The sequence below is a fragment of the Microtus oregoni genome, unplaced genomic scaffold, assembly GCF_018167655.1.
Source record: "Microtus oregoni isolate MIOR12 unplaced genomic scaffold, Mior012 000000F_ref0000247, whole genome shotgun sequence".
In the NCBI taxonomy this organism is placed as follows: Eukaryota; Metazoa; Chordata; class Mammalia; order Rodentia; family Cricetidae; genus Microtus; species Microtus oregoni.
In genome coordinates this window covers 6,718,674-6,737,361 of record NW_024543059.1, presented here as the reverse complement: position 1 = coordinate 6,737,361, position 18,688 = coordinate 6,718,674, and the positions used below count along the sequence as shown (strand labels likewise).

At 46.4% G+C, this 18,688-nt stretch overlaps 1 protein-coding gene across 2 annotated transcripts in view; it reads right to left on the bottom strand.

Annotated features, from left to right (window-relative positions):
• The window catches only part of Sytl2 (synaptotagmin like 2), a 96,836-nt gene extending 90,424 nt beyond the window's left edge, over nt 1–6,412 (bottom strand). For both annotated transcript variants that reach the window (XM_041640126.1, XM_041640191.1), the window contains exon 1: nt 6,078–6,412. The gene's annotated coding sequence lies outside the window, so the exon portion shown is untranslated. The remainder of the gene's footprint in view (nt 1–6,077) is intronic.
• Nucleotides 6,413–18,688: the final 12,276 nt, after the last annotated feature.

The window sequence follows — 18,688 nt, the reverse complement described above, 5'->3', positions numbered from 1 at the left end:
AAGTCTTTAAATGATGACTCTTGGCCAACCACTCAGCAACAGTGTCTGTTTTGACTGATTTTCATTAAATATACAAGCTTATCCAAGTCTCTTTGCCACGTGGTGAGGCAGATAGGACCGTAGCCATCTTAGGGACACATAAAGACTATAGGATGTGGTAACAAGTTAGGATTTGGGGATAACAGGGTTCTTGAGATGCAATCCCTGAACATTTCCACAATGACAAAACCGAGCCAACCTTAGCCTACATATGGGAAACAACACACTGAAAATCCGAACCCTTTACTTCGAAAATTCAAATGACTAGTCTAGAAACCACAGTGGTAATGAATCTGCCTCAAGGAATCCAGCTCGCCACATCTACCTTCTTCCCCAGAAGATCCCTGGCAGAAAGAGCCAGAGCACAGCTCTGACTGAACAGCTCTTTCTGGCCTGGGCTCCAGCTCATGCCCTCAGCCTCGCAGCCCTGTGTTTTAACCAAGTGACTCAGGCAGCGGCAGCAAAGCCCAGGCGCCTGTGGCCATGAGTAATGGCAGCATAAAACACATCTGTCTGATCAGAAGCCGATGGTGTCAGCTTGGTGCTGTGAAAACCTCACAGTGAAACAATGCTTCCATAAGGAAAAGAAGAGCCTGTTCACCCAGAGGCCATTTGATGCCTTTCTTTCTCCTCTAGCTTACAAGGTCTTTCCGTGGATGCACGTGGGCCTTCTGGACATGCTGGGGTCTTGGGAGTACTAAGCAATCCCTTCACCTCTGAGACCCAACCCTATAACACCTACGGATGTGTTTTTGGAGGTCTAGATGCACAGAGAAGTTATTGTAAGCGTCAGAGGGGCTCAGCACCCGCTTTGGCAGACTTCTCGCCAACAGAGTAGTTCATCCATTCTTTCACTTGTTCATTTAGTCTATTTGGAAATACTTCACTAAACCTCTATGGAGTACCAGCCTTGGGATACAGAGTGGAACAGCCCAGTCTGAGCCCTCGGGGCCTCCATCTTTCCCTACACTGGTCTTTTCATTGCATTCCTATTCTGACCACAGCTGTGCGCCCCCCTCTCTCTTGTCCTCTGTATTCTGTTTTCACCCCTCCAGTGCTGCGCTTGTCAAGTGGGGTCATGTGCCTGGCTCATACTCTGCAAAAGTTCTAGCACATGACCAAGTGCCCAAGGGGCCGCTACGGAAAAACGCCACACTGAGTAACTTAAGCGGCAAGTACTTAATGAACCATATGACTTCATTATGATTTTTAAAAACCCTGGTTTTTTTTATTGTATTTCTATACCCTACCATTCCCAAATTACCCCCAAACTGTTTTCTTCTCCCAACCCTGTAGGAGGTTCTAGATTAATAATTTACAGTTCAATGACTAAAAACAACTGCCCTCCAGACAGTGTGTGAAGGGCAGTCAGGCGCATGCCCGAGAAGCCCCCTTGAATCGTGACTCCCGGTTCCCGGTCCTCACCTGTGTGCCCCCGCCTTTCGAGCCACACGTACTGCGTCTGCCTAGCATGCTCCCGCCTGCCTGAGACAGCGCCCAGAATGACCCACGCAAGTGCACAGCTCCCTAGAAGGTCAAGTCTGCCTTCACACTGTAAAATGGTCCACCCGCCTCTTCTACTCAGAACTGTGATTAAGAGGGAGAACTATTAGCCACCGAGTATTCCTGGATTCTTAATTTTAAAACAAAAAGGAAGCGAGGAAAAGAGAGAAGGAAAGAGAAAGGAAAAGGAACAAAATGAAACGTGGACTCGGATTCCACAAAACATTTCTATTATAGTTAAGTCTATTCGGTCAAAAGCTAGGACCCACCGCTACATTAGGTCTGCCAAAGCTTCTAAACTTTCTGCATTTAAACGTGTTACTAGCATACACCCTTGTGTACAACTCAAGTGATAAATAACAAATAACGCCCCACATTTGGTTCTCAGGGTGATGGACGGAGGAAAGTGGAGCAGTGGTGCAGTTTGGTCCCTAGCTGTCCCCTGGAGGACCTGATGTTTGGTGACACCCCTGGGATGTATTGGAACCTTTAAGAAGGACAAGGGGACTATTAAGATGGTTCTATGGATAAGAGCCCTCAGAGGAGCTAGAGAGATGGCTCAGTGGCTAAGCCCTGAGCTGCTAAGGGGCACTGGCTGCTCTTCCACAGGATCTAGAAGAGGAGGATGAGGAAACCATGGGCAGAGTGCAAAATAAAGAAAAAAATGTTAATAAAAAATTTTAAATTAAAATTTTAAAAAAGGTCAGTTTACAACCATCTGTAACTCTAGTTCCAGGAGCTCTGACAGCCTCTTGGGAACTCCAAGGGCACTAATGTGGCACATGGACATACTTCATGCAAAAACATTCATACACATTACATTAATTTTAGAAAATCAGGAAGAGTTCTCCTCTTCCAGCTGGCACGGTTTGGCTCCCAGCACCTACATGGTGGCTCACAACCTCTGTAAGTCCTCTCCCAGAAGGCCCAACCCCCTCTTCATGCCCGTGGTGCACAAACATACATGCAGGCAAAACACCCACACATAAAATAAAGTAAATAAATCTTTATTTTAAAAAGGAAGCAGACGGCAGTAGATGGAATGTAAGGCCTTGAAGGCGTTCACTCACAAAGGAAACTGAGGCCCCGGTTCCTTCCCCTCTGCCACACACTCCCACCGCCCTAGCGTGCGCCTGGAAGCAACAGAGCCCACCTGGGCTGACGCCACAGCCAAACACACCCTTACCTCTTTAACAGCAGATCGTCCTAGGTGCTTTGTCAGGGTGAGGAAACCCTGACAAACCCTGACTCAAGTAAGGAGGATCCTTATCTCCTTTTCCCAAAGGGCAACCGCACAGAAGTAACCTGCCTTGTCTGAGGTCAGGCAGGTGAGAAAATGCCCTGGCTGGCAGTGACCTTTGGTGGGGGAGAGGCTTCCTTCTAGCTTTGCAAATGAGCTTTTGAATTTCTGCCCTGATCTTCACGTTGAGGCAGAGAAGAGCGAGCTTTCCTGCTGCATTTGAGACACTGAGCGAGGAGGAGCATAGCTTGACCCTGTGACTTCTCCAGCAGCCCCACTGCCGGACTCTCTGCTAGGAACTGAATGAAGGAGGAGAATTAATTATACAGTGGGGTGATATACACTGGGGCTCACACTGCACTTTTTTTTTTTTGTGATTCTTCAAGTGTTTACCATTCATTCTCTGTCTTCTTTAGAAGCATTCAGGTGGCTCTAAACTCTGAAAGGAATTCAACCAAAACTAAGGTTTATCTGTGTGTGTGTGTCTGTGTGTGTGTTCTAACTTATTCATAGATGTGGAGAAAAGATTTAGAAAACTATATGCCAAGTTTTACATTTGCTACTTCCAAGCCTAGATACATATTTTCTTTATTATTTATAGTAGTATTCTGTGTTTATCTTTTCTGCAATTAATATGTATAGTTTAGGTAATAAAAAGCAAACAATTAAAAAAGTATTTTTAACACATATTTTTTTTTTTTGGTTTTTTTTGAGACAGGGTTTCTCTGTGGCTTTTTGGAGCCTGTCCTAGAACTAGCTCTGTAGACCAGGCTGGTCTTGAACTTACAGAGATCTGCCTGCCTCTGCCTCCCGAGTGCTGGGATTAAAGGTGTGCACCACCATCGCCCGGCCTTAACACATATTCTTCATTCTGGAAAATGGGAAAAGGGAATTGCCTCTTTCGGGGAGTTAAAAAGTTCAATTCTATAGACAGAGAGTGGAAAACTGTTCTCTAAGCCACCAGACCAGAGATTGCCTGATTCTTTGGGTTCTCCTAAGCCCTGCTCTACCTAAATATTAATTTTATTCAAATATTCTTTGGAGGAAAAAAGTCTTTGAAATTCATTTGGTTTGCTGCATTTGTGTGTGTGTGTGTGTGTGTGTCCATGTGTACACATGTGCCACAGTATGCCTGTGAAGGTCAGAAGACAGCTTGCAGGAGTCAGCTCTTCCCTTCCCCCATGCGGGTTCCGGGGCTCAAACTCACACTTGATGACAAGCTCATTTACAGGCTAAGTCATCTCACTGGCCCAGGGAAACGTGTAATATACAGTTAAGCTGGGGTTCATATATGATGAAAACATTCTAAGTCATTGAGGCAATGACCAAGCCTGCTGGAATTGACCTGTGCCATCTCCCAAGAGCACTTGGCCTTCTTTCCCATTAGGGATCCTTCTATGAGAAAAAATTGGATGTTCTAAAGCAAACAGTAGCATCTTACATGCCCCTTGCTTTCTGAAAGCATATCACAACCTGACTAAATACCAAATCACTTTTCAGGTAAGTTTTTTTTTTAAGTCAGATATTTATTTTTGAGCCATATCTTTTAAAATTCTAAAAAACGGGTGTGAACTTTTTAGCTGAGGAATTTTGGAAGTCCACAAAGGCACAGGCTACCCTAACCTCCCTTGCCCAAGAAGCAGCACCCTATGGCTGGCGTCATGGGCTTTGGGGTCGCAGATCACTCCATACAAGGTGCTAATTCATTCATTCATTCATTCCGCCCGCAAGTGTTTATTGAGCAAAAGCCTGGAACGGGCCTCTTAGGGGACAGAGGGATCATTCACAAGCCAACGGTCAGGTCTAACGGATCAGGTTCGGACAATCGATCTTTCATTAGACCCCAAACCACTTCTAGGATAAAGCAAACAGAACTCCAGCCCCACCTAAACAGTAGCAGCTCAGTGGATCTGAACAGCCTTCTGGAACAGGGCTTCTGTGAGGGGCAAGGTCAGTCGCTGTTTCCCCCAGAACGATAGACATCCCTGACCAAAGATGCCAATGAGTCCTCTGAGATGCTTTAGCGGTACCTGGCACTTAGCGAGAGCTCCATAATGAGGTTGGTGGGTGGGTGAGCTGGTTGCTTGTTTGTTTGGTTTTTACCTGCTCCAGCTTATCTTTACAGAAGAGAACGAAGTAAAAAGTTTTTAGAATTAGAGACTAGATTGCAATCCCAGCTGTGCCAACGATGAGCTATCTTAGAATAAGAGGAACAATCTTCATCAGCCTCCACATCTCAACTGCAGAATGAGATACAATGTACCAACCTGGAGAGGCTTTGTGAGAAGTTATACAGAGAGCGGTGAGTCTGACTCACAGGAAACGTCCAGTAAAGAGCCTCAGCATCGCTCCTCCCTCCTCACCAGACCTTCTCTTCTTTCTGGACACAGTGGGGTCCTAGAATCTGCTTTCAAATGAATGTCACTCCAGAGGTGATGAGGGGGTGATGGGGGGCAGAGCCACAGAGGTGCAGGAAGTTGTTTGTGGGGCGGGTGGGGCATGTGCTACAGAAACGGATTCAAGCCCTCAGCTACTTTCAGCGAGCCTGTTTTGACTCCTTGTTCCATCCTTCAGACAACAGAGACCAGCATGCTAGCTCGCCCCGAAGGGCTGTCCAAAGGGGAAGGGAAGGCTGGACAACAGTTTGGACCCCTTCTACCCGCCAGCGTCTGTATGATCCCATCAGCCTTCCTCTGCACACTGTTCCTACGCTGTAGCGTTAGAAGGCTGTGATTCAAAGCATGTGTCTGTCTAGAGTCCCTTCTGAACGGGGAGCCCACAGCCTGGAGTCCCGGGGGCTGCTGGTCACATACTAGCCCCCTGGTAAAAATAAGAACTTTTCAATGATGCCGGAAATGGAGCCCCTCATAGGCAACGGCGACTTATAAAGAGAGGAAAGGGGAGAGGGGAAAGGGAGGAGGCGCGATGAGAGGAGAGCAGAGACCCACTTCCTACCCCACTGCTGGATAGAGCCTCACACGCTGTTACCCTCGGTTTTGCAGTTTGAAGCGGGCAAATCCCACCCCTGTGACTTAACTCGCTAAGAGAAGAGATCTGGTTGGGTGCAGGGGAAACTGCCCCAAAACAAATCTGCTAATTTTCAGATTCGAGTTCGCGGGTCCCTTCGCAGCACCTGTGCAAAGATATACCCTCTGCTGGTCCTCACCTGAGCACCTTGGGGCGATTGCTCTGCAGCCAGGTCTGCTGGCCTCCAGCCCCGGGTCTGGGATCAGTCCTTCAAAGTCCTCCCCCCCCTCCCCTCCTCATCGCGACCGCCCAGCATAGTCCCACCTACCTGGGGTCCCCAGCTTCGCGGACGCTGCGAGGACAGCAGAAGAGTTTCTACTGGAGAAACTCAGGAATGAAGCTTGCGGGTGGCCGGCACCGTTCACGTTTGCGAGGTCAGAATAGAAAGGACAACAAAAACCTCTCTACACCAACTCCCTCCAGCTACACCAAGACCCGGGCCGGGGGGGACCCAGAAACTAGTCCAGGTGGTACGGCCAGTGGGCAGAAAAGTCAGACCCAGAGCGCGAGCTCCGTCTCCGCCACAATCTCCCTGGCCGCTTCTTGGAGTGGGCGCCCCCGGCTGCCCGCGATACCTCCTCTGCCTGCGAGCTGCCTGCCCTCCGCGACCGGGGCTGGCAGCAAATTGCACCGCCCAGGTGTCGCCCGCTGCTGTCCGGGGCGGGCCGAGGGCGAGGGCAGCGCGGGACCCTCCCCGGAGCACAGGGCACGCCCCGGCCGCCCCGCCTGCCGCGCCGCCTGCTGAGCGCCAGTCCCTGCGCTCCCTTCCAGGCCTCCTTCTCTACTTGTCCGGGAAATAATCAGTTTTTGATACAAATAAAGGAAACGGTACTTAAAAAAAAAAAAATCCAAAGAATAAGGAGCGCGGGGACGCTCCATCTGAAAAGTAGAGACTGTCACCATCGCGCGGGGAGAAGGGATGTCTTGCAGTAGGTCAGTTTCTTTATGGGGATAGTCGGGATGAAATAATTATGATGGTTAAAGGTAGCAGTTGGGAGACGGGGAGGGGGGTGGCAGGAGGATTGCCTTGAGTTCGAGACTAGCCTTACTAGAGAGTGAGACTCTTTTTTTAAAAAGTATATTAAAAAATATGTACTAATACAGGACCAGTGAGATGGCTTGGCGGTAAAAGCAGCTTCCACATAATCCGAAAACCCTGAGTGTAATTCCTCGTTCCACCATGGAAGGAGAATTTCTCTCTCTCTCTCTCTCTCTCTCTCTCCCCCCCCCCCCCCCCCACACACACACACACACACCAGTGTAGAACTGGATACACAGTGACTGTGATGTGTAGTGAAAGGGTCACGCAGGCCCCGAAGCACTGAAGGGTCCCTGCTCCTGAAGGCCCTGGCCAAGGCAGGCACACCTTTAAGGACAGAAGTGTACTAGTTCCAGGATGGTGGAAGCCTTTGGAATTTCACTGTCTGACCGATCTCCAAGGGACCCTCCGGGACTCTCTCTCCATGCTCCTTCTATAAATGAGATTACAGGGTGACTCTGGAGGTGCCCGAGATGGGCTTGCAATCTGATGAACCCTGAGCCACTAGGCCTTCATGTGTGGGTGCTGGGAAGAGTCCTAGAAAATGCAGGTTCCTGGTGGGGAAAGGAGAAGGCCTGGAAGCGATCCTTGACTCTCCGCCGGAAAGAAGCGTCAAACCCGAACCTAGGGTGGGGTCTCCTCTTCCTTCCATCCCCATAATTTTCCCTGTATTTCTGTCCTGCCTCAGCTCTGCTGTGGCCTACGAACAGGCCTAGGAGTCCTTGAACTAGGTTTTAAGGAGCATCTTCTGGCTTTTTCTCAACACTGAACAGTTTCATGGGTCCTGTGAGAGAGCATTAGGGTACAAAAGAGAACTGACTAGGCTACTCCCTTTACCTTTAAAGAGGCTACTTTGCAAATAATTTCAATTTTGGATAAATGATGCAACTGGGTATGCAAAAGTAACACCCACACAAGGAGGACTGTCATAATAAAAGCTGAAATACACATGTGACCAAGGTAGTTCTTAAAAGAGGGCCCACAGTTAGGTCAGCTAGAAGGGATGAAAACCACTGGTTAAACATGGTGGTGCTTGTCATAGTACCACAGTGACAGCATGAGCTTTATCACATAGTGTAGATAAACACTTACTGATGGGATGGGCTAGGTTTCTTCAGACTTAAACAGTCTTGCCTCTAATCCCAACACAAGGAATCGCCAAGGCCTGGGGAAAATGTCACCAGATTTTGGTCTCCAACATGGAATGGGTTCCGTTCTTGCAACCTCTCCAACTCCAAGGCATATTCCCCAATCATTTTCTTGTCATTGGTTTCCTTGTGTTTCTATAATTGGCGGTCAGAGGATCTGCCGCTTCCCTTCCGTTTTAAAGCTTCCTCACTTCTGGGATGGGACGATAGATGGCTCCGTGGGTAAAACAAGTGCTACACAAGTGTGAATACCTGGTTCAAATCCCCAGCACCCTGTGAAGGAGTGGAGCTCATGTCTCCAATCCCAGTACTCAAGGGATATGAGAGACAGAGACACAGACAATCCCCAGAACCTCTTGGCCAGCCAATCTACCATATGCTGCAGAAAAACAACAAAAAGTCCTGCTTCAAAGAAGGTAGAAGACGAGGCCTGAGACTTGATGTTCACCCTAGCTTCACACACATGTGTGGCACACACATACCTGCAGATACACACACAAATATGTACACACACATTGTACATATACAAAGATATTTTTTTAAAGCTCAGCCACTTTAGAAACAATCTCTCATTTTTCCCCCACCACTTTTATCCTTTCCATTTCTCCATCTCTACCAAAACTGAACTACCTTGTACAGCATGAGTACTCAATAAATGCTCATTAAATTGCATTGACAAACAGGGTTCTCTTAGTGGATGGGTTACAGAGGGCAGCATTTTTACCACTATATAAAAGTAAAAAAGCCTGCTGATAAGAGATGTGATTTTTGCCTTTGTGCTATGTGAATTTACAATTTCTCCCCCACTAAAAACTTTAGATTCTGCTGAGAAGCTGCATGACCATCTGGTCCGAATGTGGTGTGATTACTAAGAGCAGGGGTTATCAAATGTGCGGCGCTTCGGAGACAATTTAGTCATGGTTCTGGGTCACCAAAGCAAGAATCTGGTTTTCTGAATAATTTGTAAATACTGCACATCTTTTCAAAATGCAAAACTTGACCTTGAATCACACTGCTGGCGACCTCTCGGCGGCCTCTAACAAGGCTTGGCATCCACTGCTACGGGCCTTTGTGTTTTTCAAAGGCCTCTCACTTTTGTTATGATGTTCTGTCTTCACATCAACCCTGAGAAGCGCTAACATAAGACACTGCTCTCCGCATGTTACGGATGAAGATAAGAAGGCCTTGAAAGGACCAAGCCTTTGGCCTCAGCCAAATACAAAGAAGGTACAAGCTCCCAGGGACCTAAAACTCAGGAGAAGCTTCTGATATCCGTGAAGATTGTGGCATCATTATTATCATCTTTGCGAACAATGAACATATGCAGATGTGAATCAGTTTATATTGCATATATGTTTCTCACACCTTCATAATTATACCTCTCGAAGGTGTGTGTGTACAGCCATTACTTATGACTCCAGTGATCCTCATCTGTGCACGTCAACTTCCTTCTAACATTAATTGCATGTTTTTAAGTCTCTAGATTTACTGTCTGTCATTTTATTAATAGATGTGTGTGCGTTGTGCGTGTATGCGTGTATGCATGCGTGCGTGAGTGTGTGTGGTGCCTATGGAGGCCAGAAGAATTCCCTGGAGCTGGAGTTCCATGCAGCTGTAAGTCTGTGGGTGTTAGGAACCAAACTGGCCTCCTCTGCAGGAGCCGCAAATGCTTTTAACTGCATAGCCATCACTCCGGCTCCTCTAACAATTTAAAGCAAGATTTTTCTTAGTTGTATGGGTAAAGAAAAAAATGTCACTTTGAAAAAAAAATTAGAAGACTTCTGTGATGGAGGAAGGTCATTGGTTAAAAAAATAAACTGCTTGGCTGGCCCTCATAGGTTAGAACACAGGTGGGTGGAGAAAACAGAACAGAATGCTGGGAGGAAGAGGAAGTGAGCTCAGACTCAACAGCTCTCCTTTCCGGAGCAGATGCCTCAGAGAGACGCCATGCTACCCTCTCCTGGGTGGACGCACGCGATGAAGCTCCAACCCAGGATGGATGTAGGCTAGAATGTTCCCGGTAAGCGCACCTTGGGGTGCTACACACAGATGATTAGAAATGGGCTAAATTAATATGTGAGAATTAGCCTAGAAGAGGCTAGATAGAAATGGACCAAGCAGTGTTTAAAAGAATACAGTGTCCGTGTAATTATTTCGGGTAATTATTGCGGGCAGCGGGGTGCTGGGGACGCAGCCCCGCCGCTCCAATTACTACACTTCTGTCCTTACGAGGCAGCTGAAATGGTCAGACACGAATGGAAAATGAATTGTAGTTATGGTGGGGGCAGGGCACAAAAGACAGCTGCTGAGGATGCTCAGAGCTTCAGAGTGGAACAATGGAAAATCTCTGAAAATGGTTGGTGGCAACAGCTGCAGGGCAAGACAGATGTTAATGCCATGGAATGGTACACTAAAAAGGAGTTAAACTAGAAGAGCGTATGGCTTATATATTTCATTCTAATAATAAAAAAAATGAAAGACCATCTTGTTTAAACATTTTTCTAGCATATTAGCTATATCATAATTCACAACATCTTTATTAATTTTTGGAATTCATCTTACTTACCTGGCCCTCTACAAGTCCAGTGGAAGAAAATAGGCTTCATACAACTGGACCAACCTTTGCACCTCCCATGGATTAAGGCTGGGCAAGGTGACCCAGTATGAGGAGTAGGGTCCCAAAAGCCAATAAAAGAGGCAGAAACAGTCCCTGCTTCCACTGTGGTGTAGGAGGATCTTCTTTCTATATGTTGCTTTCATTGGTTGAATAAAGAGACTGCCTTGGCCTTTTGATAGGGAAGAAAATTAGGCAGGCAGAGTAGACAGAACTGGATGATGGGAGGAAGGAGGCAGGCAGAGAGCCGCCCGCCATGAAGCTGCCAGGTCAGACATGCTGAATCTTTCCCGGTAAGCCACGAGCTCGTGGTGACATACAGATTATTAGAAATGGGTTGAATCGAGATGTAAGAGTTAGCCAATAAGAGGCTAGAACTAAGGGGCCAGGCAGTGTTTAAATGAATACAATTTGTGTGTTGTTATTTCAGGGTATAAGCTTCCAAAATGGAGCCTTCACTGTATAGAAATTTTTAAGTTTAGTCAATTCGAAGAGTTATATCCCTTGCTGTTAAAACTCTATTCAGAAAACCTTTGCTTCTGCCTTCAGGTAGTCCACCTGCTTGGTCCAGCACTTTCCAAGTTTTAGATCTCACATTACAATCTTTAGACCACTTAGAGCTCGTTTAGAATAGGGTGAGAGTGGTGGATTTAGTTTTATTCTTATTCCTGTGAAAATTCAGATTTTCCAGCATCGTTTGATGAAGACAGTGTCTTTCATTCTGATATGTGCTTTTGACTGCTTTGTCAAAGATTAAGAGGCTGTACCTGTGAGAGTGTGTTTCTGAGTCCACTGTTCAATTGGTGTATATGTCTGTTCCTCTGCCGGCACCCTGCTGCCTTTGTTAGCACAGCTCCGCAGTGTAACGTGAGGTCAGGTATCGTGAGGCTGGGGCACTGATATTTTTGCTTACATCCTCCACGAGTCTACCTGGTCTATGGAGAGATTCTTTATTATTCTTTCAATCTTGATGACTGTTTAATTATGATTAACACCACCAAACCATACAAAGCATAAAAATATGTTTAAATCAATTAATATTATTAATTAACACTAGCATATCTTCAAAAATCCTAAAACAGAATATGGAAAAACATTGAAGACTGTCCTATGAAATTAAGAATTACTTCTAATAAAATGGAGATAGTAAATAGATAAGAAGTTGAGGAGAGGGAGAAGCAGGATAGAAGCAAGGTTAAATCAATAAAGGAGGAAAGAAGGGGAGTAGATCAGAATGCTATAAAGGGGAAATGAAAAGAACAGATTAAAAAAAGAAAAGTTGAAAAAAATTCCCAGTAAGATATTTTATAACCAAATAGAAACATAAGAAAGGAAATAAAAATATAAAAGCTTTAAAATCAGTAAGATCAAGTCAAAATACTGCTAAAAACAAATTTAAAAAGGAGAAGAGGAAACAAAAATATAAATGCCTAATGAAAAAATATAAACAAGATTAGATAAATATATGTAGAAAAATTTAAGGTTTCCATGTTTAATAAAGTAATAATACTATCCAAGCACATTACAAAGAAACCAAGGAGGAAAGAAAGAGGTAAAACCCTGAATCAACTTGTGTGTGGACTCTTGAAAGACACAGACTGCCGGGGTGGGGGTGGGGTCAGGTGAGCTGAAATCTCTGGTCCTCTTTCCATCGTGTGCTGGTGCTGCGCCTGTACTGGACAGGTTCCTGCAGACAGCCCCGGCACACTTCATGTGTAACCTCTGCAGGCTGTGAGCTGAACAGGATCTCCCACCCTCCAGAGTCTCCTCGGGATTGCACCCCTGGCGCAGCGGATGTTCCAGATGTAGGGGTGTCTCCCAACAGTGCTGGGGGACTGAGAAGCAGTCAGAGCTGTCTTTGTGTTTCCAGAACCTATAGCATTAACTGCTCTGCAGAAGGATGCGCCTGTGGATGTTTGCCTCGTCTACCGGAGCTTCGGAGCTTAGTAGCTGTGAACTGTGTGACAGGTGGGTAGATCCTTAGGTCCTTGACCCTCTAACCCTAGACACACGGCTGTGAGACTCCAGAGTTAACCTCAGTAGATGAAGTCTGCCCCTAGACACTAGCGTACACACTAGAGTACCCCGTCCAACCTTCCTCTTACCTGCTGTTTTCAGCTTGTCACCATGCAGCGGGCATCCAGTATCCACCCCTCTACAACCGTCTCTGTGATTCTATCCTGCTCTTGGGTCCTCAGGGTAGTTCTGACTTAAATAATGTGTTCCCTCCCAAGGCGGCACCTGATCACAGCTCTATCTCTGAGCACAGGGAACTCACCTGAGGAGTGAGCTCCTTGGCAAGACCACACTGGATTCGAGACTTGTGAGATGTGTGTACTCGTCCTGTGGGTGGGGCTGCTCTTCCCCACTCTGCCAGGGATCCACAAAACTGCATCCAATTTGTGTGTGTGCGTGTTCGTGTATGCGAGAGCATGTATGTGCATGCGTGTATGTGTGTGTGCATGTGTGTGTGTGGAGTCCTGGCCTCCAGCTGCTCTTCCCTGCTAGAGATCTTTACTTTCCTTCTGATTTGAGTTACTGAAAGCTGTGTCAAAGTTGTTTACCAGCTCTGCTTCACAAGCACGTGTTGCCTCGGCCTTGAGGATCAGAGGATAAGGTTTTCACCTGTTGGCCCACTTGACTGTTGGGTATATATAAGCCTCTGTGGTACTATTGAATAAAGGGCTTCTTACCAGTGGATAGAGGTCTCTCTCTCTCTCTCTCTCTCTCTCTCTCTCTCTCTCTCTCTCTCTCTGTGTGTGTGTGTGTGTGTGTTAGCGCGTTTCAACCTCCAGCCCCTTGCCCAAAGCTCGGAAGCTCACAAACTATATGGTAGCGCATAGAGCGCAGACGGGCATCGTGCGCTGCGTGTGTATGTGTGTGTGTGATTTTACACACGTGAAGGGAGTGTACTGCCCACACACGCCCATGTGGAAGCCAAGGGCCAAGAATACTTTTTTTCTTAATTCCTAATTCCTTTCCTCCTTCTTGTTTAAAGATGTATTTAATATTTGTTAGTTCCTTGAGAATTTCATGCAATATATTTTAATCATGGTCCCCTCTAATGTCTCCCCTTGTTTCCTCTCAGAACTGTTCCTGCTTCTCTACTATCCTCAACTTCATGTTCTCCCCACCCCCATCATTGACTCCAATTGTACTGTTCATATACTCATGTACTTCTAGGTATAGAGCAATCTGCTAGATACTGGGAGCCAAATCCTTAAATAAATTGTCTCTTGGGGCTGGAGAGATGGCTCAGGGGTTAAGAACACTGGCAGTTCTTCCTTGGGACCCAGACTCAATTCCCAGCACTCACATGGCAGGTCACAACTGCATGTAACTCTAGTTCCAGGGGAACAGATTCCCTCGCACAGGCAAAACACCAATGCACATAAAGTTAAAAGAAAAAAAAAGGAAAAGGTGAACTCTTCCTTCTTGATGGTCGGCTCCGAATGTCATCCCCTATCCATAGCTCTTTGGTTCATGCCTACATGTCTGTGTATGGCTTGTGCACAGGAGCGCACGTGCCCATGGAGGCCAGAGATATCAGATTCCCAGGAACTGGAGTTGCAAGCCACCGTGAGCCACCCGATGTGGGTGCTGGGAACTCTAGACCTCTTAGGAACCCAAACTCAGGGCCTGTGCAGAAAGCCAGCCATCTCCCATCGCTTGGCTGCTTCTTCTCAGTGCTCTACCCTCTCTCCCTTGCCAGGTCCAGCTGTCCCGTCACTCCTTCACGAGTGCGCAGGGCCCCTTTTCCTTCTCTCTTTGGATCAGAGTCTGTTTTCTCTCCCTGACGCTTCTTCGCTAGGTCATCCAGATGTATTCCATCTGCCTTCTTACCCAGATGGTCTTTGCGCTTTGTCAACCCCCCAGTACAAAGGAGTCTTGAGTAACCATACACTTGCAGAATGGATCCCCTGCTGAGACCAGAACATAATTCCATTCCATCCTTTGTTTATTCAGCTACTCATCTGTCCTCGTGTATCCATTTCATATTACGAACACGGCTTGAGTGACCTTTTGTGTATGTTATGCCAATATGAAGACTTCAAGTACAAATGAGATTTGCATCTACGGTTGACAGTCTGTCAAAAACATATTTGTTGCCTTGTTTTCTAAAGGAATGCTACAGGAAGCATAAATACTGAGAAAGCCCTGGGCTAAGGATTAAAAAGCCAAAGATCTAGTCCTGATTTTGTGTGAAATAAAAATGTCTCTTCTCCACATCTCGGATTGCTCATCTATAAAATTGGAAAGAATGAGAATATTGTTTACCTATTATGAAAATGATGGTCAGCAGAGTCTTGCTTCCTATTTATTAAAAGAGACTAGCTTGGCGTTGGGAGATTTGGCTCCTGGACTCTGCTAACAACGGTGGATGCGGGTATTGAGAAGCCGTTTAGCCTCTCGGCCTCCGTGTCCTTATCCCTAAAATTAAGAAATAAGGCCACGGGCTGGAGAGATGGCTCAGCGGTTAAGAACACTGACTGTTCTTCCAGAGGTCCTGAGTTCAATTCCCAGCAACCACATGGTGGCTCACAACCATCTACAATGAAATCTGGTGCCCTCTTCTGGGGTGCAGGTATGCACACAGGTAGAACACTGTATACATAATTAATAAATAAATCTTTAAAAAAAAAAGAAAAAGAAAAAAAGAAATAAGGCCACAAATACTCATATACCTCTTGTAGCTCAAAATCCCAGATTTAAGAATTTGTGGTTTAAGGAGGCCTCTCCCTGAAGATCCTTAGGTAAGTTCGCTGAGGTCATACTTACCATAATAAAGCTTTTGTCATGGACTTCCGGAGTCTTTGCCTGTGGTGTGAAATACTCAGAGCTTCCTGGAAATCCTGCTTCCTTGTTTACAGAAAAACCGCTCCTTTAGGTGTTGGACTGTTTTGTCCTTTACATCGGTAAACTCCAAGTCAAGAAGGAGAGCTATTTTTGACTTCCAGGAAGAATGTTCCACTTTTAAGGTTTTGTGTGTGTCTGTCTGTGTGTGTGTGTCTGTGTGTGTGTATTCATTAGACATGGTGGTCTGGAAGAAAATGCCCCCCAAAGGGAGGGGCACTGCAGGGAAGTGTGGCCTTGTTGGAGGAAATGCGTCACTGTGAAGGGGCTTTGAGGTTTCATATATGCTCAAGCCAGGCCGTTGAGACAGACCACTTCCTGTTGCCTGTGGGATCAAGATGTAAGACCCCTACGCTCCTTTTCCAGCACCATGTCTGCCTGCACGCTGCCTTGCGTCTGAACTGTGAGTCACCACAATTAAAGATTTTCCTTTATTGGAGTTACAGAAGGCACTTTCATACAAGCCTGTAACAGACATCGAGCGTATTCCTTCCCGCACCTTCCCACCCACCTTCTCCTCCTGCCCATCGCTCTGCCGTGATCCCACAGATAGCCTTGCCTCTAGTTTCACGTTATTATTTTATTCACACGTAACTTTATGTACCTATAAACAATGTAGGGCCCACGGATGACCCAGGGAGCTTTCACCAAACTGCCCGGACCGGCCTTCGCCAAGGTAACAAATCTTAGCTTTGTGTGGACACCTGGCTTGAGGGACATTTACCGCCAAAAGGAAGCCCCTTCCTAACGCAGCATCAGCGGGAACTTGTTAGAAAAGGTGACCACGGGCTCAGCCACGGCATTCCAAAGCCCAAGTCTAACATGAAGCCATGCAGTTGGGTTTCTACAGCCTTGCAGGTGATTCCAGGGCACACTGGAATGGGAGAGCCATGGAAATAGGGAAAAGAGCAAGCTGTTGATAACTGTTTCCAGGTACTTCTGATTTTCTCAGCACTGGTTAGAGTACAAAATGACTTCTCTAGACGCTGCTGTTGGCACCAGGACTAAGTCCATCGGGGCTGAGGCGGATCACTTACCACACAGCCGCTGGAGATCACGAGAGCCCTAGATGTGCGAGGATGTGTTGATCTGCTGCGTTTGAAGAGTTCTCACAGTTATAGCAAATTCATTGACCTATTTATAGACGAGGAGATAAAGAACCGAAGAGGTCACAGGCTAGCAAGGAGCAGAACTGGGATTTACACTTTGATCAGTTTCCCCAAATCAGTACTTCTTTATATGGTGCTGGGGTTCAAACATAAGGTATTGCACATGCTAAGTGTTCTACCACTGGACTAGCCCCTAGCCTACAACCTCGGCTTTCGAGTCATCTTGTCTGTGGTCTCGGAGCTAAGCAGACCACCAGATCAGGGAGTTGTGGAGTGAGTGTTTTACCTATGTGTCCCCCTTTTCCCAACCCTCTCTGGGTTGTGCTTCTGTGATACTGGTCTCTTCTAACTGTTCTCTCCCCTGAGATATTCAGCCCTTTCCTCAGCATGAAGAGCCTACGCTGAAACCCTGAACCCTTCACCTTCTGCTGCTATCTTCCACCAAACTAGATGGACCTCAGCCTCTTGCCCCTGGATCTGGGTGTCTAGAAACTGTTGCAGCTTCCCTCACATTTGACCTCCACACCGAAGCACCAATCCAGACACTAAAGGAGGCTCGGCTGAGAGAGAGCTAGACAAGCAGAGATGGGGGGACCCCAGGGAGGGTGTCTAAAGAGGAAGGAATGAAGACTGCCAAAGATGGACCAAACCATCTGGCAGACAGAAGAATCACCACGAGGGGGAACGCACTGAGAAGCAGGGGAGTGTAGAGGGGAGATGGGAATCAAGGTGGCAGTGATTTCCCACGCACCCGATACGGAGATGGCAATGACTTTTATGGGCCCCAAGAACATAGAGGGGCTAGGTGAAGTTGCTGCACTGGCTCAGACACCTAGCCTGGCCTCCTTGTGCCTCCATTGGAGAATTTTAGTTGCTCTTACAGACATCTTAACCATCTCAGCTGCCCCTGTCGGGACACCCTCAGGACTCACTCAATTCGAAAACATTAAAACTAGAATATAAGCCCCATAGAGACAAAAGGATTCTCTTCCATCATCTGGACGCTCCCCGTCTATAACAGTTTCTGACATGTACTTATTCTACTAATGTTATACATAATTATATACATTATATATATATACTAGTTGAATGAATGGAGAATTAAATTAACAGAATGGATAATTAATGAATAATTAATAAATGGGAAGTATGGTCAGTTTAAAGTTTTCCCAAACTTTAAAGTTTGGGAAGTATGTTGAGGCCTAGAGGGACCAGAGGTCCTCAGACACATTACACAATGATATTCAACAATCAAATTAGAGTCTAAATCAAGTAGCTGATGTCGGCTTCAATCTTCTGTATTAATAACCTCTGAAATTTCCCCGAGACAAGATAGAAGTGTGCTTTGGTGTTTAAAACCACAGACTACACTTACTTTTTTCCCCCCTATTTTATGCCTCATTTTTCACTGTTGTTCTTGTTTTATGTTTTCCTACCTTTCTTGTGGGCAATATTATCTGTGCCACTTTTGTCACTGGGGTAAAAATAATTTGCAGCAACCACAAACATTGTCTGCAAGTTGCCAAAATTGTGGAGTTGTCTCTTTGGTTAAAGTGATAGCGTTTTATAACTTAGACTTGAGGGAAGTGCCCCAAGGAAAATACTGATGAAAACTTTGAGGTTTGACTCCAGTCTGGGCCTCAGGGCATTGCTTCAAGTCACACTCAGAAGTATTCAAGATATGTGCAAACTCCACAGAACCCCAGCCCATCTCCGTGTCGGCTGCAGGATGCGTGGTCAGTCAGGCTGAAGCTCCATCGACCACATTCAGAGTAAACAAGCCGAGGAACCATGGGAAACCCTGAAGGGACCTCTGAATTCGGAAGAAAGGAAGCCGCATGCTATCACGCCGCCAACCAAGAACATATTTATAGTTTGTCTAAGCGAGGGTGAGTGCAGACGGAGTCTCGGTGACTTAGAGCCGACACTCATGCTGTTCATGATGTAGTTGAAACACTAATAGTTCCATTGCTCCCGTGGCCTCTTAACAGGACATTCTGAGTCCTCGCTAATGCGGATGGCCAGGGTATGAATGGGATCAGAATGGCACTCGGGTAGAGGCTCTGCCTGTGAGTTCAACAGGAGCCCGGGCTGGACAGATAACACTGTAGACTG